The following is a 23,514-nucleotide window of genomic DNA, read 5'->3' as shown; positions in this document are numbered from 1 at the left end:
AAAGGTGACCATGGGGATGGAGTGTGTCCCCCTCACAACCTGATGTCAGTGTATCATCAGACTCTGATGATGATGGTGGCCATTGTGAGGCACAGATGGGGTTGTTGGGGGCTTGATCTGTCCCACTGGTTGACATCACACTTCCAGCCCCAATGTCCCTGCACACAGTCAGTATGCCCATACATATCCAGTCCCCACCATCCACAGATATTGGTCAGTCAGGGGGTGGTGGCATTGAACAAGAGAGTGTGGGGTCTATGGCATCTGTGACTGTAGATGCTAGCCATAGCCAGAGAGATGCAGATTGACAGGGGTGCTCAAAGGAGGACTGCTGCCCATCCAGCACCTGTCAGAGGTGTCACAGCACATGTCACCTGATGCAGGTTTCTGTCCAACATGGAGTACAGGCACATTGTAAACAGTACACCAGAGATGCTCAAGGTAATGGATGACACACTGCCTGGCATGCATGACACCTTCCACAGCATTGGTGATGCCTTACATCATTTTGCTGATATAGTCGATAGATGGTGGGGTGAGACATTGTCAGTCCTTAACTGTGCAATATCTGTGCTTGAAGATGTGGTGGGAGTAGGGAGTTGGATATGTGGATGTAAGTCACCAACATCAGCTGATAGCCCGTGTGGCTATGCACAATCACGCTGCTGTAGTGGCAGCGCCACCAGCACTACTGATGGGAGGATGCTGTCCACACCACAACATGGCAGGCCATGGGCACATAGTCCTGGGTGGTCCCATGAGGGAGACACACCCGGCAGACACCAGTCACTGTCAGGAAATAGTACCACATCTGGCCTTGGGCATGGTGTTGCCAGTGCCATACCAGGCAGAACCAGTTCCCATGTTTGTGGCCAGACATGGTGAACTGTACATTCTGCCATGTATGATCCACAGCTGTCCAACATACCCTTGTGTAGGGCAACCACATGGCTTGACTGTGTGCATGCACACACTCACACATGACTGCCACATGCAGGTCACTGACAGATGCACACAGCTCCTCTCGATGGCCCAGATGAGCAACACCCTTCCAGACACACACACATGTCAACTGTATGGCACAGCCTAGGCCTTTGCAAACCCCACAACTCACCCTATGTATGAGATGATACCTGTGCTACATCCGTGTTATCCATACCAGCGATGCAGGGACATGCTAATATGTGTCTGTTGCACAGCATGAATATAGTATAGGTAATGGCAGTGTGTAGTGTAGTAATGTTATGGCCTGTTAGGTGCTGTCTTCTGGCAATTGTCATGCGTACACATCAAAGTGTATGTACTTTTGTGCCATGATGCTTTATTGCTGTTAGTACTGCTAACTGACTGTTGTCTCACAGACCTTATTCTGTTTCTGTTCCAGGCGTTAGTGTGTCTAACTCATGGTGGACTGCTGCCATTATGGTAGCTGAGGATGGTGGAGTGGCAATACAGAGACCTTTTCATCAGCAAGATAATGGCTGTATGTGTCTATGTTTACCTAGGTGTGCATGCGTGGAACAGCGTGTGAGAGACAATGGGGGCAGACAGCATACCTTGCATGCATACCTCTTGACACAGCATGCTACTCTTTCTACATGTCACTTGGGAGTTCCTTAGGATCACAGGTTCATAAGTACACAGGATGTTACTACAGTGCTGGTCCTGGGTTCCTTACAAGCCTATCCAGTGCTCTATCCCCAACAGACTCATCTGTCAGCATCTGTTGTCCCTGTCATTGCCTGACACACTTTGGACCCCTGGGACGGATGTCTTTTTTGACATCCACTCAACCTTGATGCAGTTGATGAGGGTCTGCATGCTACTCTGTCTGAAAGTTTTGTGGAGTGCATTCCTGACACAGGTCATCCTCTGGGAGACAAACCTCTCTCTCCAGCTGTTTTTTTCTTTGTTTGGCTGTGTCATATGTGATTCAAGCCTGTCATGCCAGTAATGCACACAGAGTTATACTGACATATATGGGGCAGCTTTTGAAGGGCTGAGCACAACATTGCTATCTAGGCATGCCCAGCCCACCTGTGGACAGCCTATCCAATAATGAATGGGGCAGTACTGAATCGAGACTGTTTGCATGGCACAGGTGTTGAAGGCCATGAATGACCTTTGTGGATATTAACATAACCATTTGGTGCAGATGTCTGCATAGATACATAGCAGACCTGCCATGCTGCTAATGTATTGTTGTACTGACTGAGGACTATACAGAGGTAATGTCCACCTTTTGTCTGGATGCAGTCCCTTTACCTATATGGTGAACCATATCCAAGCCTTTTCTGACCACTGCCACTACTTGGGTGAATGCAACAGTATTATCAACCAGAGTAGCCAGGTCTGTCAATGCAGTTTGTATGTGTATGGGGATGTCGTTGATAATGGAAATAGTGGGTCTATGTCCTCACCATATGGTACAATGGTACTATTTTATGCATTCAGCTGGAGGCCAGGACCTGGCCACCATTTCATACCCAGTATATGACCCCATTGCAGTGTGTTAACATCGGTTTGTGGGTCAATCACAGACAGCACATTGCTTACAGTTGCCACAACTTTAGGTGGTACCTTCATATGTGGGAGGTGGCAGTTTGCATTCATGCATTCATACAGGTGGGTCATTGTGGGCAAAAGCCACTCACAAGGCGTACACATGTCTACATAATGCACACACATAGGCAACACAGGGTAGGGTTGCAATCTTATCAAATGTGAAATATGGGACATGTCTTTTAGCATTGTGACACTTGGCAGGGCATGCCATAACCCATGGCAAGTGCAACAAACTGGACTTCCCTTTGTTTGCCAATATGACTGCTTCCTTGTGCCACATCACCATAGATTATGCTATTTCTCATACCAGTAAGGTGCTTCTGATGTAAAGTAACTGCTTTATGCAGGTAGTAGAAAACCTCAGAAGATGTTTGTTGTCCTACAGTCTGGGGACCTCTGTATTGTTTGTGTCATTGTCATAGGTCACACCTGGCTAAACATGGACTGCAACCTACAGGGTGGGACAGGAGGTGGCCATAACCCCCTCCTCTATAGATGTCTTCAGAATGTCCTTATGTTACCACATTTTTTGTTCCATTTGGCATAACATTGTGGTTTTCTGGCAAAGTTGTGTGAATTCATTAAAGACTGATGTTACACAGTGCTGACAGATATTTGTCTGTCAGCCTTCATACCCTTCAGAAAATGCATGCGTATGCACAACCTGTTATACTATCTCCTGTGTATGTTTGTCAGAACAATATTTAAAGATTGACCCTAATATGTGGGCTTTGTCCCACTTTTCTGTATGGCTTTCTCCAGATATCTTTCTATAAGGGGTCAAGAGGTATGTTTGTGGCTATGACACAGGCACACTGCTGCAAGGGGATATACATATGTATACACACACACACACACACACACACACACACACACACACACACACACACACACACACACTCATGAACCACCTTTGTTCATAGTAGATCCCCTAACTGGCTATTATACATAAGATAGTGCAATATACATAGTGCATGAACCACAGAGGTTATATAGTTTTGCAGTGTCTGCCACTACTATTCTGAAGGTAACAGGGTGGCACAGGCACACAAAGTGGTATAGGCAGGCAAGACAGCCACGCTGCTACAGAGGATATGCATACACAGATGCACACTCACACGGTCACCATTATTGAGATTACAACCCCTACCTATCTAGTTGTATGTAGTATTGTGCTATGTCTTTAATGCATATGCCATGGAGCAGATATACCTGGGGCATACCTGTGAACCTGTTAGAACAATACATGTGGACAAAGCCTTCAATAATGGGGTGATACAGACCCAAAAATAAGGACAGGTTTTACATATTGCTCTTACAAATGTAGATAACTGATAGAGGGACCAGTTTCATATTACCATTACTTTTGTGAAGGGTATGAAGTCTGACACTCAGATGTCTGTCATTATTGTCTGACTTCAGCTCTTAATGCTTTGCCAATGATTGGCCAGGAAACCATACTTTTGTGACTCGCAGACAAAATGTATGAGGCAATCATCTGAACATTCTGCAAAACTGTATACATGACCTGCAGAATGTGAAACAGTGCATCTAAGGTTGATGACATCAACAGGCCCTGTCAATTAATGCAATGGGGGGACTCAGCAGGGTGGAATAGGCCTCAGAATGGTATAACCAACACAAACCGTTGGTAGTCTTGAGATTAGAACCTCTGCCCTGTCTAGTTTATTGTACTACTGTGCTACACATTTATTGCATACACCACAGAGCTTATACATCTACAGAGTGTCCAATGCTGTATCTAAGGTTGATGACATCAACAGGCCCTGTCAATTAATGCAATGGGGGAAATCAGCAGAACAGGCCTCAAAATGGTATAACCAGCCCACAGTGGATATGCTTCATACACGCAGTTGGCAGTCTTGAGATTAGAACCCCTACCTATTTGGTTTATTGTACTCTAGTGCTATGTGTTTATCACATGTGCCACAGAGCTTATATGCCTACATATTGTCCAATGCTGTATCTAAGGTTGATGACATCAACAGGCCCTGTCAATTAATGCAATGGGGGAAGTCAGCAGGGTGGAACAGGCCTCAAAATGGTATAACCAACCCACAGTGGATATGCTTCACACACACAGTTGGCAGTCTTGAGATTAGAACCCCTACTTATCAAATTTATTATACTATAGTGCTATGTACTTATCACATGGGTCACAAAGCTTATATGGCTGAGGAGTGTCCAACGGCACTTCTAAGGTGAATGACATCAGCAGGCCTTGTAAAGTATGGAAATGGGAGTTTACTGAGTGGAACAGGCCTCAAAATGGTTTAACCTACAAACACACACACAGATGCCAGTGCTCAGATTAGAGCTCCTACCTATCTAGTTGTATGTACTATAGTGTTACATACTTATTGTATGCACCACAGAGCTTGTATGGTTGAGGAGTGTTGAACAGTGCTTTTAAGGTGAATGACATCAGCAGGCCTTGTAAATTAGGGCAGTGGGGGTTTACTGGGTGGAACAGGCCTCAAAATGGCTTAATCTACAAACACACACACACACACACACACACACACACACACACACACACACACACACACACACACACACAGTTGCCAGTGCTCACATTAGAACTCCTACCTTTCTAGTTGTATGTACTATAGTGCTACATATTTATCGCATGCACCACAGAGCTTATATGGCTAAAGAGTGTCCAACATTGCTTCTAAGTTGGATGACATGTACAGGCTTGGTATAGTAGTGCAATGGTGGGTTAACATGGTAGAACAGGCCTTAAAATGTATTGTCATTACACACACATAGGCAGCAAATACAGACAGCCACAAGGGGATATCCATCAACACACACATGCAGAGACTGACTTGCCATTGTTAGGATTAGAACCACAACCCATCTAACTGTCAACACTGTAGTGCTGTTCATTTATCGTGTGTACCACAAAGCTTACTCATGTGAAGAGTATCTGACACTGCTTTTGAGATGGATGACAGCAGTAGTGGTGGGCAGGTTGGCCACTGTTGTGGATGACACTAGTTTCAGGGTCATAAAATGGGTGACTGTTACACAGACATAGGCCTATTGTGTGTGTGTACTCTGCTGTAAATGTAATAGATGCAGAAACACACACACAAGACAGGTGATGTGAGATTACAACCCCTACCTCACTACTATTACACACTGGAGCTCACCTTAGTACTTGCAGGTGCCACTGGTTACAATTAGTGTGCAAATGGCTGCAGCAATACTTCACTGTATGCCTTTCAGGGTGTCTCTCTCTCTCTCTCTCTTTCTCTCTGTCCCCCCTTCCCTGTCTCTATATGTCTCTGTCTGTCTCTCTCTTTCTCTCCCCCTGTGTCTGCCTGTCTATACTTGTTATATTTGTATATGTTACCTATACATATATGTATGTATATCACACTCATCAGATGCAGGTATATCTTATATGTGCCACATACAGATTGATGAGGGTAATCCTGTCTGATGGGGGTGGTGAGAGACAGTTAAGGTGTACATACCTGTGTGTATGCAAAGGCATATATGGACAACATAGTTCTATAGTCCAATGTGGGTTTAGGCATGGGTTGTAATTCTCAAAGTGTAGGGGCATGCCCAGTATGACCTTCAATAGTAACAGTGGGACAACAATCCAGAGCTACCTGTTCTATGGTCCAGGATTTTGTGTGCTACAGCCGATTGGCTGATGAACCTATGTAGACAGTCCAGCATCTCAGTGATATACTGGCTGAAGGATCTCCTGGCTGTGTGCTATCCTCATTAACTGAGTCATATTCTGGGATGGGTACAGAGTGCATTGGACTGAGCAGAGTTTTCCATAATATGTGTGGTATATTTTACATAGCACTGTGATTTCTTGGTATGTCACTGGCAGATCAGTATAGCGTAATGTGAGGAACCACTGACAGACATTTATTTACTGACTTCATACATTGCAGGGAACTATGTTACAGCACAAATTGTTCTAGTCTGCACATTCTATATTTGTCTGGCCAGTGGTTCCCCTTCCCCTTATATGTGTATCTTTGTCCTTCTGTAGTCCAGTCACAGCCTTTGTCCACAGTTGCTGCTATGTATTTGTAGTTATGGTGTGAGTGGGGTAGAAGTCGTAACATCACACACAGGGTTACAGACTTCACATCTCTGACTGTACCTGTTTAGCAGGTTGTCCATCATTGTGTCCCATACATCTGCTGTGGTCCTCAGATGGTTTGTGTTGCACTGTTATTATAAGGCTACATGTTGGCCATAGCTCTCAAACTCCTACAGACAGACATCTGGACAGGCCCATATATAGCAGCTAGACACAGGCCCAGGCATGGGGACAGAGTCTTAATATTGCTCTTCCAAATGTAGACAGTTGGTAGAATGGTTTTGTATTACCTTGCATTTTCTTATGGGTATAACATCTGAATCTCAATTGTCTGCCGTTGATGTTTTCACATCAACCTTTATTGGTTTGCAAATAGTTTGCCAGGCAAATGCAATGTTATGACAAGCAGGATAGATATATGAGCCATACATATGGAAATTCTGTGAAACCTTGTCATTCCAGGGGTATGGATGATGCCCACTGACTTGTTGTCAGTAACTTGGCAGCCTTTATATCCTGGTGCTAGACTGACTTGTCATAATCTGCTGTTCTACTAGGCACTTTGTAGGTTACTCAGAGTTGTGTACTGTCCATGTGCATGGCCCCCTGTCCCTCCATTGTCCAGCTTTCCTGCCGTAACAAATATTGACTTCTGGAGAGTGTGTACAACTCCTACCACAGGTGTAGCTGACATGCAAAACAGTTGGTATGGCCAGTCTCGAACCATGAACCCTGTCAACCACAGTACTGTACTTAGACCAGTAAGCCACAACAGACACCAGTAAGTGCTGTGCACTTCCTGACACTATTAACCACAAACATGCATAGCACATTGACCCCTGCATATTGTAGAAATGGAACAAGTTATCAAGTTGATTGTGACAGCCCTTGGGAATGTGTGGTCTGCTGCTATTACCTTACAAACATAAATGTTACTGCAGTTCTATTTGAACATGGGTGTGTTGGGGGGCATGCCTCTCAACTGTATACATTTTCACAGAGTGTCCAGATGTTTGCCTCATATTTTGGGTCACTTTTTCATAAAACTGTGGATGTGTGGAAAATTACTGTGAAATCATTAAAGACTGAAGTTAGAAAGTAATGACAGACCTTTGGGTTTCCGACTTCTTGCCCTTCAGAGAATTCATGCTACTGCAACACCTGTTATTCTATCAACTTTCTATGTTTGTAAGAGCAATATTTAAGACTTGTCCCTGTTTTGGGGCCTTTGCCCCCACATTTCGTTATGGCTTTGTACAGATTTTTTGCTGTAAGAGGTTTAGAGATATGAATGGGACACCTGTTATTCTATCAACTTTCTATGTTTGTAAGAGCAATATTTAAGATGTGTCCCTGTTTTAGGGCCTTTGCCCCACATTTCTTTATGGCTTTGTACAGATTTTTTGCTGTAAGAGATTTAGAGATATGAATGGGATTCCAAAATTGACATCCATGCATTTGTCCCATGACCCTGCTGTTTGTAAGTCCCACGCATAGTACAGTGGATTTTGCTGAGTTCCTGTTGTTCCACATAGCTGTCAGTTCTCTGCTGGTATCCTGGTAACCCACTCCATTCCCATGCATAAATGCAGCAATACCATATATATGCTATCACAGTCTACTACTCCATTCATTTATTGTTAAGAAGCATGACTTACCTTGTGAAAGCAGTAGTTGAGAGGACAGTGCGTCAGGGCTGACTCTGTCAGATGCATGCAGTACACAGCCTATACATGGTAAGGTAGAGGTAGTGTGATGTGGCTGGCATCCATTTTACTGTGTGTATGTGAATCGGAGTGAGGTGTCAGTCCCTGGGTCCCTAAGTTGTCAGTGTATGTGCTATGCATTGCCTCTTTACCAAGGCCAGGGAGTACTGGGCATGCCTATGTCTGCCTAGAGGGACAGGCTCAAGGGATTCCTCCTCTGAGTCCCACTGCGCCTGTGGGGACCTTGCTAATGGTGGATGGCTGTGTGTCCCTTCCCTGTGATGTTCCTGCCACAGCTGTTTCTGCATGATCATATTGTGTAGCATGGCAGATACTATGAACCTGTGTGCATATGTGGCTGGAGAGTACTGCAGGTTCTCCACCAGATATGTCAAGGCAGCTGAACCATGCCTTGAGCAACCTAAACACATGTTCTACAATGTTCCTAGTTTGTGTGCGTGCCTCATTATGGCATTCTGTGTGCATTTCTGATGGGTGTCATCAACCACGGTTCCAGTGCGTAACCAGCATCCCCCACTAGATGGCATACAGGATGCCCCCCAACCTGGAAAATGCCTGGTACAGCTATGATGTGTGCCAGATGTGAGAGCCGTGATAACTGCCAAGGACTGCCAACACACACACATTGATGATAATGGCCTGAGCATTGCACACGACCTGACAGTTGATAGAGTGATATCCCTTGCGGTTGACCTACACTCTATCCTCCTCACCGGGTGGTGCTTTGATGTGCACATGAGTGCAGTCTATGACACCCAGTACCTCTGGGTAGTGTGCTACATGATGGAAGAAATGCATATTGCTGGTCCTCTCCTCAGGGATGTTAGCATGACAGCCAGGAAATGGTGGAGTATCCTGTGAGATCCCAATGATGTCCCCAGTAGGTCTTTGGAAAGTACCTGTAGCTAGTATCCTTAAGGCTACACATACCATTGTTTTCACTGGGATGGGTTCCCCTCTGTTGGCTCTGGGTCTGAGGTGAGGCTGGCAGAGCTCAGTGAGTTGCTGTAGTATGTCCTTGTCCACCCTGTAGTGCTCCACTATCTCCAGCTCATGTAACCCCTGAAATGTTACCCTGGACCCGAACACTCTTCTCCTCAGTCTGGGCCTATTTCCAGCATCATCATCATCATCATCATCACTGACCTCAGCCTGTAGTACATGCAGATGTAGCAGAGCAGCAGCAGCCCCTATTATTTTGTCTGTTAAAATTCTCAAGTTTGTACTCCAGTGGTGCAGAGTATGTGGGAAAAATCAGATTGAAGGGTGTATGCATACTTTATACTGGTGTGCTACAGATGCAGCCTGTATGATTGGCCTACTATGATACATTCCACCTGCAGGTATATTACTGAGGGGGTTGAATGGGCCAGTGTGAATGGAACAGGGCTTATCAATCATTTATGCTTGATTGGATTTCACAGGCTATTTTACCCATTTTTTCCCCTCATTTCTTCCACTGCTCAGCCCTGCAGTGCTCGCACAAACCCACAGTGCTAGTGTAAACATTGCTGAGCAGAAAGAGCCCTTCCCTGTACATGGTCACACTTAGCTTTTCTTTAACCAGCTAAAACATGCACTGCGGGGCTAAGCACAGCTTAGCAGCCTCGGACACACCCCCATGCTTAGCTCTGCTTAGCTGAGCGCAAACAGGCACCGATAAGCTCCAATTTGCTTATACAACAAGTGACATACACCCTTTTCATGTCAGCTGTCTCATCTGCCTACACTACCATGGTTCTAGCCCTTACACAGTTAGTACCTGAGGACACGTTGGCCCAATTTGCTATTCAGTAAACTTGGCTCATTTACATACACCTAATTGCATATGCCCTGGATACTGCACTACACCAGGGCCTATGTCCTTAGCAACCACTGTAACCTGCCATTGTATGACTCTGAATTTTGGCCACTATAATGCAATAACTTTCCATAGCTGTAAATGTCAAATTTTCCACTTTTTTTTTTTTGCAAAACAACATGTTTGCACGCCGCTTAAACGTGGCATATGTATTTAAAAAAGTTTAATTTTTAATATATTGCATTACTTATTTAATTCACTGGCCATAGTTTTGGCCATTTCCATACCTACTGGACATTATACCAACTTTTATTTGGGCTGTTACAGCCCCTGTTTAATTTTTATCTTCCGGAACATGGTTTGTAACCACGTACATTTTGGAGGTTTACATGGTACCTACATGGGTGCCTTTATGCTTCCAGAATCACAAAATCACCTAATTTGCATGTTTTTTACCAGCAGATGAGGTGATTTGCATTCTGGAATACCTCCATGTACGCACGGTGTAAGGAGGCTCATGCATGCCCCGAGCCTTGTTTCTTGGATCACTCAGTGTACATGTTCCGTGTTCAAGCCCTACCACTATTCCTACATGGAGAATCACTCCATGTAGGGTTTATTGAATTACCCCCACTGTACAAAAAACAGTTTGATTTATTCAGAAAAAAGGGAGGCAGGCACCATTCTCAGATATGATTGATGTATCCTCACAAACAGTCAGCATTTATTGTGAAGTGCTATTTTGTCTGAAGCAACTTATTTCTTTATTAAAAAATAAGACTGAATTTCTTTCCTTATTCTTGGTTTTCTTCAGACCATCAGTGTATCAAAAGGTTGAAAAATACTTCTAAAATACTCCTCAGAGCATCTATTACTCCATGGTTACTAGGTTCCCAGCACTTTAGCTTAATTCAATTAATTTCATAACTATTACAACACCTTTGGACAGTTAGATTCTGTTGAAACTATAGAGAAAAAAAAGTTGGAGAATAAGGCTGACTTTCTTTCCTCAGTCATGATTTTACTTAGGTTATAACTATACGAAAAGACTTCTAAAACAATCTAAATGTTACCTCAGAGAATCTAGAACCCCATGGCTTCTGAAGACTTAGTGGTCCTAAGACTCTTGGCTTAATTCATTTATTTCCTCCATAGTTATTATACTACAGTCTTGATCAGCTAGGATATGTTAAAAGGATGTAGAAAAAAGCTGAAGAGCAAGACAAAATTTGAGAAAGGGGAAACAAGTAATCTGAATGGTGCAGGGAGATCAGGATGGGGGAATCAATGGTGTATCAGGGGACATATGGGTGGGGAGCAGTGGACCGGGGTCCAGTCCTCTGAGAATAAACTTAAATATTTCAGTTAAGAGCCCATTGCCTAGGAATTCATTTCTCCTAAGACCGTCCATGGCTGAAAAATGAGTCGAGAGGAATTACAAGCTGCATTAAATCTTGGCAGAAACTTAACAAAGTCAGGGACTTCGACTCAACTTCCAGATCACTGGGTTGCTCTACCAGCAAGATTATATGCCAGTTTCATTTTTTTCTCATACATCTATAATGGCTGTACAAATTCTTATCCACAACTCACGACCAAAGACCAAACCTTGAAAACAGTCACGCTCTCCCTATACCATAACATCCATCTCTTATCAACATACGGATTAGCAGATGCTGAAAGCATTTATACTGTAGATATCTGAGAAGAAAATGTAACTGGCATGTAATCTTGCCACACATAACTGCAAACTGCACTTTTTGAAAACTAATAATTCAAATAGCATGGGGAATTAATTCTAGATGACTGTTTTCTGTGAGGGGCAAATACTCCCACATGCATCACTGCATACCTCTCAACTGTACAGATTTTCACAGAAGTCCAAATTTTCAGTGAGATTAGAAACAAAATTACAGAAAAAAATGATACATTTAGTAGCTGTTTTGGCATGAAGGCCTCACCTTGTGTTTCGTGCAGAAGTGGGCATGTCGCGAATGATTGATGACTAGGTCTGCATATGTAATAGCTAGAGTTCCGGGATCAAAGGCGGTTATGATGAAGCTGCCTTATGCCCCCAGCACTACATTCATGCACGTAGCTGGGATTTTGTCATGCAACATCATCAAGGTGTGTCTAATGGACTTAGTGGAGTTCTGAATTTAGCTGTTGGCACCTTACGTTGAAGGTGCTGTGCTCATTTCCCCAGCCCGACTGCAGTGAAGGGGAAACGGCTTTGAGTCACGTTAGCACCCTGGTCTGGGTTTGGGGTAAGAGTTACTGAACAAATTTAGTTATTTAACACACATGCATTGCTTTCTGATTAAGTGTCTGTTGCAGAGTTGATTCATTCAAGGAAGTAATTTTGCGTTAAGCAGATAATTCATTTTCTCTTTGGTGAGTATAGGCTGATTTTCAGCAATTAGCTGTGGAAATTCGGAAACAGCATGTTGTTATTTGGTTTTGTTATCGTCACTATTGAGGGAATGCATATTCATTAGTGCCTGATTACGAAATAGCACAGGGACGGGTTTTGGGCGGGGCTTGCTACTGCATATCTGGTGAGGCCTTCAAGTACAATATTGCCACTGTTTTGACTTTTAAAGTTTTCTCATTTCTTCAAAAAAAGTTCTTTTCTCCTTTAGTAGGTCTTACAAACCAAGAGACTTTCCTCTCCTATTGTACTTTTTCTTTCTGTATGTGCTGCAATAGCAAGTGAAGTGGGTCCTACTGGGTCTGGTTAACCCAAGGACCTACATGTACTCATCCCTTAATGTTTATTCCTCATTAACATATCTGTTAAAACTTATCATTAAGATTGCATATTTTCAAAGGCCCAGAAACTGGAAATATTTTGAAAATCTGAAAAAAAACCCAACAAGCAGTAGGAAGGGAGTATTAAAAATCAAGAGTGAATGTCCCTTCTTAGAATTAAGTTATGTACCTACTGCCAGGGCAGTGTGGTAGGCTGGCCCCTCTCTGTTCTTAATGAGCATCTTATAGTGAAGGAGATGTGTCACCCTAGCAGTTCCTGAGTTCTTACATAAGAATACCCTACTCGCTGTCCCCTTGACCTAATGCTCACTATCAGTTAGTTCGTTGCTTGCTCCAGCACTTCCACTGTTCAGATTCTTGACTTCTATAATTCTTTCTCTCCCCACATTCACATTTCCTTAAATCTGTTTCTGTATCATGTCTCCTCAGGCCTACTTGACACTGCTGTTCCAGTAATCGTGGTTATCATTTTTCTTTCTGTTGCCATCTCTTGTGAGCACTTTGGATTTTGATTTACATTCTATTTGCCCCTCCAGCCCCATTATATGACACAAAGTCTCCACAGGCCACACTGAGACTTCTTACTCCTCCTTCTCGAACTTCTTCCTAATATCCTTGCCCTTCTGGCTGCTCAGGCCACTCTGTGGACTCAGTTTTCTCTCTGGTACACACTGAAATTCAATTTGGTTTCCTGAAATGCCATAACATGCAATGGCCAACAGCAAATGTTTGAAATCCTTGTGGTTTTTCAGTGTTGCGCTTCTGAATGAGTTCTACTGCCCTTTGGGGCACTGTCTTCTAATTTTGCACAAACCAATATCTTGCATAATTCCTAAATATTTTTTTCTTTTTACTTGTACTTGTATCTGTGATCTACTACTGTCACTTTGCATTGTAAACGTGGCTTCTTCATTGATTAGTTGAAAGTGAGTTAAATGAAATGACACCTATTAAGCAAAAGCTGAAAGATGTATAGTTTGCTGAGAATCCTTGCTTCTGGGAGTAAGAATATTATGTCAGCAGGAGACACACTTCTGTATGCTGGGCTTTCATATTTAAACATATTAAAAATTGAGTTATACTGTCTTTGCATAAGGTAAGCATTTCCTTAGTTCTGTAGATCTTGGTTTTGTAAAATACTAGATTGTCAGTCTCTGGACCAGACTTTCGGTATGCCATTCAGGGGTGCACATGTACTGGATCTGGTCCTCACTAATATGGGACAGCGCTGCACACCCCCTAATGCAATATCCTCTTTGGTGACGTCAGACCACAAAATGTTTGCATTTGAAGTGAAAATAAAACCTAGAACCCCCAACTAAACATAGAATGTTCATGAGCTACTCTAAGAGTAACTTTCTACTATTAAGTAATAACCTAGCAAAATGTCAAGCCCCCTAAACCCTGCGAATACTGACACCTAAGTGGAATTGTTCACAGAGACCCTATACAAGCATTTTAATAGCTGCATAGAGACAGCTGTACCCATCAGGAATACATACAGAACTAACTAAAAAAAAGCCACCCTGGTGGAATCATAACATCAATAGGCTGTTTAACAGAAGGAAGAAAATTATGGCAACAATTAGGAGATGTAGCACCCAGCAGGATAAAAGCACTGCCATCAAACTACACAAACAACTTAGAGGACAAATACAAATGACCAAAGCTAACTTTGTGGTAAATTTGTCCTCCCAGACCAAGGACAACCACAAGGCATTCTTTAGCTATGTCTGCAAACTCAAAGGCAATACACAGTCACCTATGCTGAGCCAGCAGATATAGCAAACCTACTGGCAGACAAATTCAAACTAACTGTGCCCCACAACTGCAGACTTCCCTTAGAAAATACCATCAGATATAACTCCTCAACTATCACCAGGGAAGAGGTCCTCAATGCTGTCTCTATGGCCAAGAACACTGCATTGATTGGCCCATACAATATCTTAGGCTGCCTTCCCTCTTTTTTTTTTTTTTTTTTTAATTTTTCCAAGTCTTTTAGGTTTCTAATACCATGATGCAAATGGACCCTATTCCTAAGTCAAAGTATGATTAAAGTTCATGAAATTAGTATTGTTTCAATCTTTGATGTTAGCCAGAAGTCCTCTTCGCAGCACCCGCAATGCGCCCAGTAATGACTCCTTCTGCAGTTCTTACAGAGTTACATGTATTGGTAACATATCTAAATACAATTGTAAATTCTTTTTGTAAAACCTGTTGCTCCTACTACTATTGGAATTGCTTGGGTATCCTTCTTCCACATTGCCCTGGTTTCTACCTGCAAATCCTGATACTTTATGATTTTGTGTCTCTCTGTATGTAAGACACTATAGTCACTGGATGTAACAATTTCAGTGATCAATGCTACTTTTGTCTTCTTTTCATGCATTACTATAGCTGGTTTTCTCACATCTGTTTTTTGAACTTTTGGGAATGGGTGATCCTGGTTCCCCTTCACAAGATTGAATGGATGGAAGCTCGAAATTCATAATCTCGAGACCAGAATCTCAAACTTCCATTCACTCGAAATTGTGAATGGGAGCCTTAGGTTTAAAAAAACATAAAAAGTTAACTTACCTCATTGCAGGGGGCCAGGTCTCCCTGTACCCTAGCAGTTTAAATGTGAATGTTCCGTGACCGCACTATAGAGGAGGAATGGAAAATCTTCCGTTTTGCGCTTACGCATATAGCGTGGAATGGGAGATTTCCCTTTCCTTCACTATAGTGCGATCTCGGAGTAGGCATATTTAACTAGGGGGGTGTGGGGGTGCAGGGGGTTGAAGCCCCCCTGCAAAATCATTTGAAAGGTGTTAATTTTTTTTTGTTCTTTTCATATGTTCGAGTTTCTCTAAATTTGAGATTCTGGTTTCGAGTTTATGACTTTTGAGTTTAGAGAAATTTGATCATATGAAGGGGAACCGTGATCCCATGTGATATAAACTTCATCATTATCTATCATGCTTTGTGGCTCATGTTTCCAATGTTTTCAACTACTTCAGTATTGCAATGTTTGCACAATCCCCAATGCAAGTCTTGCCTCGTTATTATGCCTTTCAGTATACAGTCCTTCTGCCATTAGTATATCACAACCTGCAACAAGATATGTGACAGTTTCCAATTCTGTTTTACAAAACCTACATTTGTCTGTTTCTACCACATGTTCAATGGACTTTGTAAACCAACTTGTATGTAGGCCACTATCTTGGGCCACTAATATTAACCTTTCCTCTTTTGGTTTAAATTCACCTCTCTTTAACCATTCCTGTGTTCATTCTTGATCAACATGAGGTTGTTCCAAAAGTTTTCTATACTTGCAACTATATTTATGCATTTTCCACTTTTCTTGCCTTCTCATCTCATCCTTCACCTTATATTCTTTCCTTTGTTTTTTGACACATTCAGTTGCTACCAGATTTTTATCTACTTCTGGTTTGATTTTAATTCCTGCTTGACACCAATATGCTTCTGCTAAACTAAGGAGGAAAGTCATCTAAGACTTATTCTCCTCATGTTTCAAAGCTTTCACTATGTTTGGGTCTTTTGAGGTCAGTAGATATGTATGCAGCCCTATGATTGCAGATCTACACATGTAATCAGTTTCAAGGAGGCCCATACCTCCTTCAGAACAGGGAATATATAGTTTTGGTATACACTGATTTTTATAAATCATTTGATAAGCATGAAGCATCCTTCTTGTTTTCCAGTCCAGCTGATCCAGCACCTTTTGGGGCCAGTCAATCACTCCAAAACTATAAGTTAAGACAGGAAGAGCAAACTGCTTAATAGGTTGGTCTTTGTTCCTAGATGTCAGCACTGTTTTCAGTATTCATTTTAGTCTTCTAAAGTATTCCTTATTAAGTTTTATTTGCATTGTTCATGTTTTATTGTTAAGCCTTCATCTATTCCCAAATATTTATACACTCCCTCTTGCTCTAATTTTTTTTATATCACATTGCTGTCCCAGGCTGATGTTTTCTTGGTGCTGCAACTTTCCTGCATTAAAGGTTGCTTTTGCACATTTATCAAGACCAAATTACATTCTTATATCATCTGAAAAAGTTTTGACCACTTGTAATTGTGCTTTCAGTTCCTCATCTGATGAACTATACAGTTTTAAATCATTCACAAAAAGAAGATGAAAAGTCTTTACACTTTGCTGTTGTCTGGAAACCAAATTGTAGCCATGACCTAATCTGTTAAGTAAACTACTTAATGGGTTAAGGACAAAGCAAAAGAGCGGTGGTGACAAAGAGTCACCCTGGGATATCCCTCTTTGAATTTTTATCCCTGGAATAATAATTTGTCCTTTATCATGCCTTAACTGCAAAGTGGTTTGCTACTGTTTCATGGTTGCTGTAATGTAAGCAACCAGTGTAGGGCATACCTCATATATTTTAAGTACCTTTTTTCCACGATTGTGGGATACTGTCAAATGCTTTCTGTAGTCTATCCATGCCATACTTAGATTCTTCCCCTTTTTACAATTCTCCATTATGACTTTATTTAACAACAAATGATCCTTTGTTCCATATTACTTTCTTTTGTTACCATTTTGTCCTATTGCCATGACTGAGTTTTCTTCTAAATGACTATAAACACTGTCGGCTTCAATTCCAGTGTTTAGTTTGCACATCATCAGAACTGGTCTATAGTTTTTAGCACAGCTTGCAAGTTCACTCTTAAGTAGGAGTATTGTTTTTCCTGTTGTTAACCAGCTTGCTGTCTGTTTGGGGTAGGCATATAAATAGTTCTTACTCATGGCCAAATCTTCATGTAAAGATGTTAATAATTTTAGCCAGAAGTTAGGAACTGCATCTGGGCCAGGGGTTTTCCAGGTAGGAGCTTTTCTTAACTTTGTTTCAATTTCTCTGGCAGTTACTTCATCATATTTCACGTCCTGTAGAGTTGACATTCTTCTTCTTTCTTTTACTTCTTCTATCCATTCAGCATCTTTGTTATGTTCCATAGGATCTTCAAAGATATTTCTCCAAAATATATCTAGTTCTTCTTTTTTTGGGTGGTGTTTCAATTCCTTTTGCCTTGTTTGCCAGTTCTCTATAAAACCTTTTTGGGTCATCAATAAATTACTTATTTTTTACTTTTACTTTATATTTATCTGTATATCGTCTTAAGTTTTTCTGCCTGTGCCGATATTTTTAGTTTATTATTAGCTATAGTGCAAGATAGATCCTGATCTGTTCTGATACTGTGCATTGCTTTTATCACATCTATATTTCTAAATATTTTTGTCAATCTGTTCCCTCTTCTATACTCTTCTAGCAGTGACACTTCTTGTCTTAATTGCTTTATAGTTTTCTCCATTCGATACTTCCATGATGGCATTTTATTTCTCCCTTTTGTTTCCCTTATTGTCTTGTGATTTGTGATAAGACTTTATCTGTTATTAATTTAGCTGCACAGCAATATATCCTGTTTACTTCTGTTATATCACATGAATTTCTATGAAAAGTCCTAATTACTATGTTCATTTGTTTTATCAAATTTCTAACTTTTTGGGTTTTACTCACTTTCTGTAGTCTATTTCTTTCATTGATCTTAATATGTCTGTCTTCTTCTTCTTTTGGCTTTTCCCAGCAGATCATCCGTCCGCTCGTGATTGGCAGTGGAGTTTTATGGTGTTGAGGTGCCAGCCCGGTGCCTAACCTTGCACAGAAGGCGCACACACACACACACACACACACACACACACACACACACACACACACACACACACACACACACACACACATAATATGTCTGTCTATCTCTATTAAATCAAGCAACTCTTCTCTATGATCATTTTCTACTAAACTGAGGGCACATTCTTTTTTCTCCATTTCCTGCAGGCATTCTATAGAGAGTTCCAGAGTATCTCCCTGTACCACATTCTCTTCAGTTTCATCCTGTGTCATCCACTGCTCTTTGATATGGGAGGTCACTGGCCTATCACTCCACAATATTGACTGTGTCAGACTTACCACAGTTTCCTATTCCTTCCCTTGCTGTGCAACTCCAGCTGAACTTTTGTAGGGATCTCCTATGGAAGGCTTCCAAGTATCTTCGGGTCTATATCAGAACATCAAAGTATTAAAACTTCGAATGTTCTGATATCGAACACTATTCAGCGAACACTAAGAATAGCGAAGCTGCAGAACAGCAAATTTTTTCCTCAGGAAAGAATTTGGTTGGCCGTTTCTGTGGCTTCGCTATTCTTAGCGGTGTGGTGGAAAGTTACGGGTTGGGTTCAGGTAAGTGTGCAATTGTTTGTACATTAGGGTTAGGGTGGGTTAAGTGAGTTAGGGTTAGGGGCGGTTTAAGTGAGTTAGGGTTAGGGAACGGGTTAGGTGAATGTGCGATAGTGATGGACCTTAGGGTTAGGGTTTGGGTTAAGGTAAGTGGGAAGATAGTAGTGTATGTTTAGTTTAGTGTAGCGTTAGATGTCGGAATTTAAGTGTATATGTGTGTGGTTGCTGTTTGTTTGATGTGCTTGTGTTGTGTGTATGTGTTTCGGAGCAGCAAATTTTATCCATGGGAAAAAATTTGCTGTTCTGAATGTTCGATATTTTCATGTTTAGATGTTTGGGGGCTGATGAAATAATGTTTGCTATTTTCATCTTTCGATAATGTGATATAAACGCGTATCTTCATATGGCAACTGATCAGATGTTTTCCGCTCTACTGATTTCTCTTTAATTTTTGGATCCATTGCTGTGATGATATCAGTTAGATTTTCTACACTAAATCCTTCACTTCTCAGGTAATCCATAACCTCAGTTTCTATTTCTTTAACTTCTCCATCACTAATCTTTCCTACTTTTCCTCTTTGTTTTCTTATTTTTGGTATTGAACATTTTTCCATATCTGAATGCCTTTGCCTGTATTTCTCCTCAGATATCTTTGGTATTGCTCCTTTTGTGCCGATTAGTTTTGCCTTCTCCTTTGCATAAATATTGCACCATATTAAATCTCTTTTTATTTCCCATGTCCATATTTCTTCTTCAGATGTCTCCTGCTCCTCCTGTTTCTCCTTACATGGGGACTCATTGTTTCATCATACTATGATATAACCTGTGTTAGATCTTTTACACAAAATCATTCACTTTGCAGGTATTTCATAACTTCAGATTTTATTTTTTTTAACTTCTCCCTTACTAGTCTTCTGTTCTACGTTCTCTCTTTTGTAATCTTATTTTTTTTGTATTGTGAAATTTGCCATATCTGGATGTCATTGACTGCATTTCTCTTTGAATATTTTTGGAGCTGTTTTTTTTTTGTATTGATTAATTTGGCTTTCTCCTTTGCATAAATATTGCACCATATCAGATCTCTCTTTCTTTCCCATGTCCATATTTCTTTTTTATACCTTTCAAAAATCTCTAGATTTTATTCTTCATATTTTCACACTTCCTCAGTTGCTTCTTTTTCCAAATGGCTCAAGGCTTCTTGGTCTATATAATGATTTTCATAAATCTGTTGTATTAATGAGCACACATTTTTATTTGAAGCTTCTGACAGTTTTTCTTGTGCAAGTATTTTTCTTTCCTCTAATGTCTCTCTTAATCTTTCTGTATATCTTCTTTTTGGAAAGTATGGGCTTCTTGCATAATAGTAACAATACATAATTTCTTCCTTATCCTTGTCTTTTTGTCTCTTTTTTGGCCTACTAGTCTTTGTGATTTTTTTGGACTACTTCTTCCTTCTATAACGGGGGGGGGAGGGCATCCTCCTCCTGGGCCTGGCCTAGCCCCATTGTAGAAATGTTTTTATGTCTTGAGGATTCTACATTGTCATTTTTTTCTAGTTCTGGCACCAGTGGTTCATAGGTTCATAGATTAGTACTACGATTCAAAAAATGATGAGCCAGCACGTATGGTTCACTCAACCAGACAGCAACTTTATTATAAGATAGATTAGTACTAGCCTAACTGCCTTGGTGGGCCATTTCAAGTCCAGTCAATTATCCTATGTGAGAATCAAACCCTGCACCTTGTGCCTATAAGGTGAACACCTTAACCATTATGTCAACCTCCCACCTGCCTACCAGGTTTGGGCACTTTTTTATCTTAGGTCTTGTGCACCCAGCTATCTTTTTTTTACTTTTTAACCTACTTCTGTCCATGCTATATGCTATAAAAACTACAGTTTATATATCAGTGTCATCTTGGTGACATTTTGTGAAAAACAGGGTCCACCTCATGAAGGTCCTCACCAAGACTTGAGGATAAATTTAGTTCCAGCAACACTATTCTCCTTTACTTGCTGATTTATTATCTATCCATTCGGACCCCTCTCTCTGTGCCTTCTAAATAGCATGAAACATGGCCTATCAGGGCTCTGGAATTACTGTTTAAGCATGGCCTCCAAACAGATTTTGTGCTTCACAGATAGAGAACAGCAACCATAATCCAGCTGCACAAAAGTGGGCCATCAACAAACTATGGAAACTAAAGACCCATAAGTGTGTCTAGTCTCATATTCAAAGCCTTGGAAAGAATTATCAGGACATGATTAGTAATGACATAGAGGACACTAGACTGAACCCATTTTTGTTTTGTAAAGGGCAGGTCATGCCTTCTCTACCTGGTGGACTGCTTTGAGAAGGTCACGAAGGCAGTGGATGATGGCAAAATGGTTCACACTGCCTACCTTGACCTGGCCAAGACATTTGACACAATACCTCTTGTGGGCATTGTTGAAATGCTCACAAGGTTAGGTATAAACCCTCATGTCACCTGATGGATAGCCAGCTGACTTACATACAGGACCCAGGAAGTTAGAATTGGGGAGTCCACCTCTACAACGAGGCCATTCACCACTGGAGTCCATTGGGGAACAGTCCTGTGACTGCTCCTTTTTGACATCTACTTCTCTGAAGTAAAGGCCAGTTTTAAGGGCCTGTGGATGACCAAGTTTGCAGATAACTGTAAATTAGGAGCAGTCATGGAATCCACCGTTTTCATTAATATTCTCCATGAAGGGCTGACTCAGACAAATAAATATTGTCAGAGCCATGGACTAAAACTAAATGCCAAGAAATGCATAATAGTATCCTTCAGGAAGTCATCCATCCCTGGTAGCTATCATATTGACAACATACCTCTAAGAGTCAACCCAGTAGTCAGCGACTTGGGGATACACATAGCCAATAATCTAGCCTTTGTCCATCATGTGTCTATGGTAGTGAGGAAATTATTCTGCAACTTATAAACAAAGGTATGGCATCTAGGTCCAAGGAGGTCATTGTCCCACTGCATTCAGCATCCATCAGACCTGTCATTAATTACAATGCCCCTTTTAGTATGTACCTAATCAGGCACATCCAAACAATTGGAATGTCTGCAGAGGTCCTTCATTAAAGGAAAACAGGGCATAAGTAACATGTCCTATGCAGACCGCCTCAAAGTCATATCCCTGTATTCTGTCTCCTACAGGCTGCTGAGGGGAGATCTATTATATAAATAGGACTTGCTTTAAAGACAGGTATGTATCCTAGAGACTGGCCCTTTTCTGGAACATTCTCCCCCTCCATGTGAAGCAGAGTTCCTCCCTAACCCAATTCAAGTGTAACTTGGACAATTAGATGGGGAACAGGAAATTCCTCCCTGCTTTGGCACCTATCTCTAATGGCCACAGGCAGCCTGTAGATGGCCCATCTCCCAGGATCCTGCTTGTAAATGTTTCATCTCATAAGTCCCTACTTACACTTACCAAGGGTACCAGCACTTGTAAGAGATTTGGAATGCATGGCATGGCTAGGCTTAAAAAAGCCCCAGTGGTCATTAGCCAAAGAATTTGAGGGCCTAGAAGAGTCTGAAGAATATTTTTTTCTGTAAAAGCGAAATGTGCTAAGGGTAGGGCAGTCAGCTCCAAAAGAGAGAGCCTTAACCTAGAATTTTGGTGCTGCTAGAGGCAACCCTGCTGGCTGGGATCTATAGCTGCATTTTCTGCATTGGAGTTGAGAGACAGAAACACTTGGTTTGCGTAACCAGCAAGGTATCGCTTAAGAGACTTGTTTTTTACTGGAGATTTTAGTTGCATACCAAAGACTTTATGTCTCCTCCCATTACCTCAGATCGAGTTTGCCGAGTAGAAAATTGGACACATCAGCCGATGCTCTCAGCTAAGTGCTTAAAAATGTTATTTGCCTAATTTCAACACACTTTAATACCTTAATACTTACTGTTGTTTTGTCTTTTTCATGTGAGTGAACTCTTTGAAGCTTTCTACCCTCATTTTCTAACCTCATTTTTTACCTCTGGGTATTTCTCCTTTACCATTGCTGGTATTAGGCCTCTCCTTTACTCTTGCCATTGGTAACCTTTCAATACCATTGTTGGTATTTTTTCTCCTGTTTCTTTCCTTCCTTTATCTGTGTGAGTATTCTATATACACCATAGTTGGTATATAATATAAAAAAAAGAAAAGAAAAAAGGGGGTTTTACTTTTGTAATCTATTTTCTTTCCCCTTTTTCACTACGAGCAAGTGTGTGTGTGTGTGTGTGTGTGTGTGCATGTGTGTGTGTGTGTGTGTGTGTGTGTGTGTGTGTGTG

The sequence above is a fragment of the Protopterus annectens genome, chromosome 8.part0, assembly GCF_019279795.1.
Source record: "Protopterus annectens isolate FY-2018-M chromosome 8.part0, PAN1.0, whole genome shotgun sequence".
NCBI lineage: Eukaryota > Metazoa > Chordata > Ceratodontiformes > Protopteridae > Protopterus > Protopterus annectens.
Note: the sequence above shows the minus strand (reverse complement) of the source record.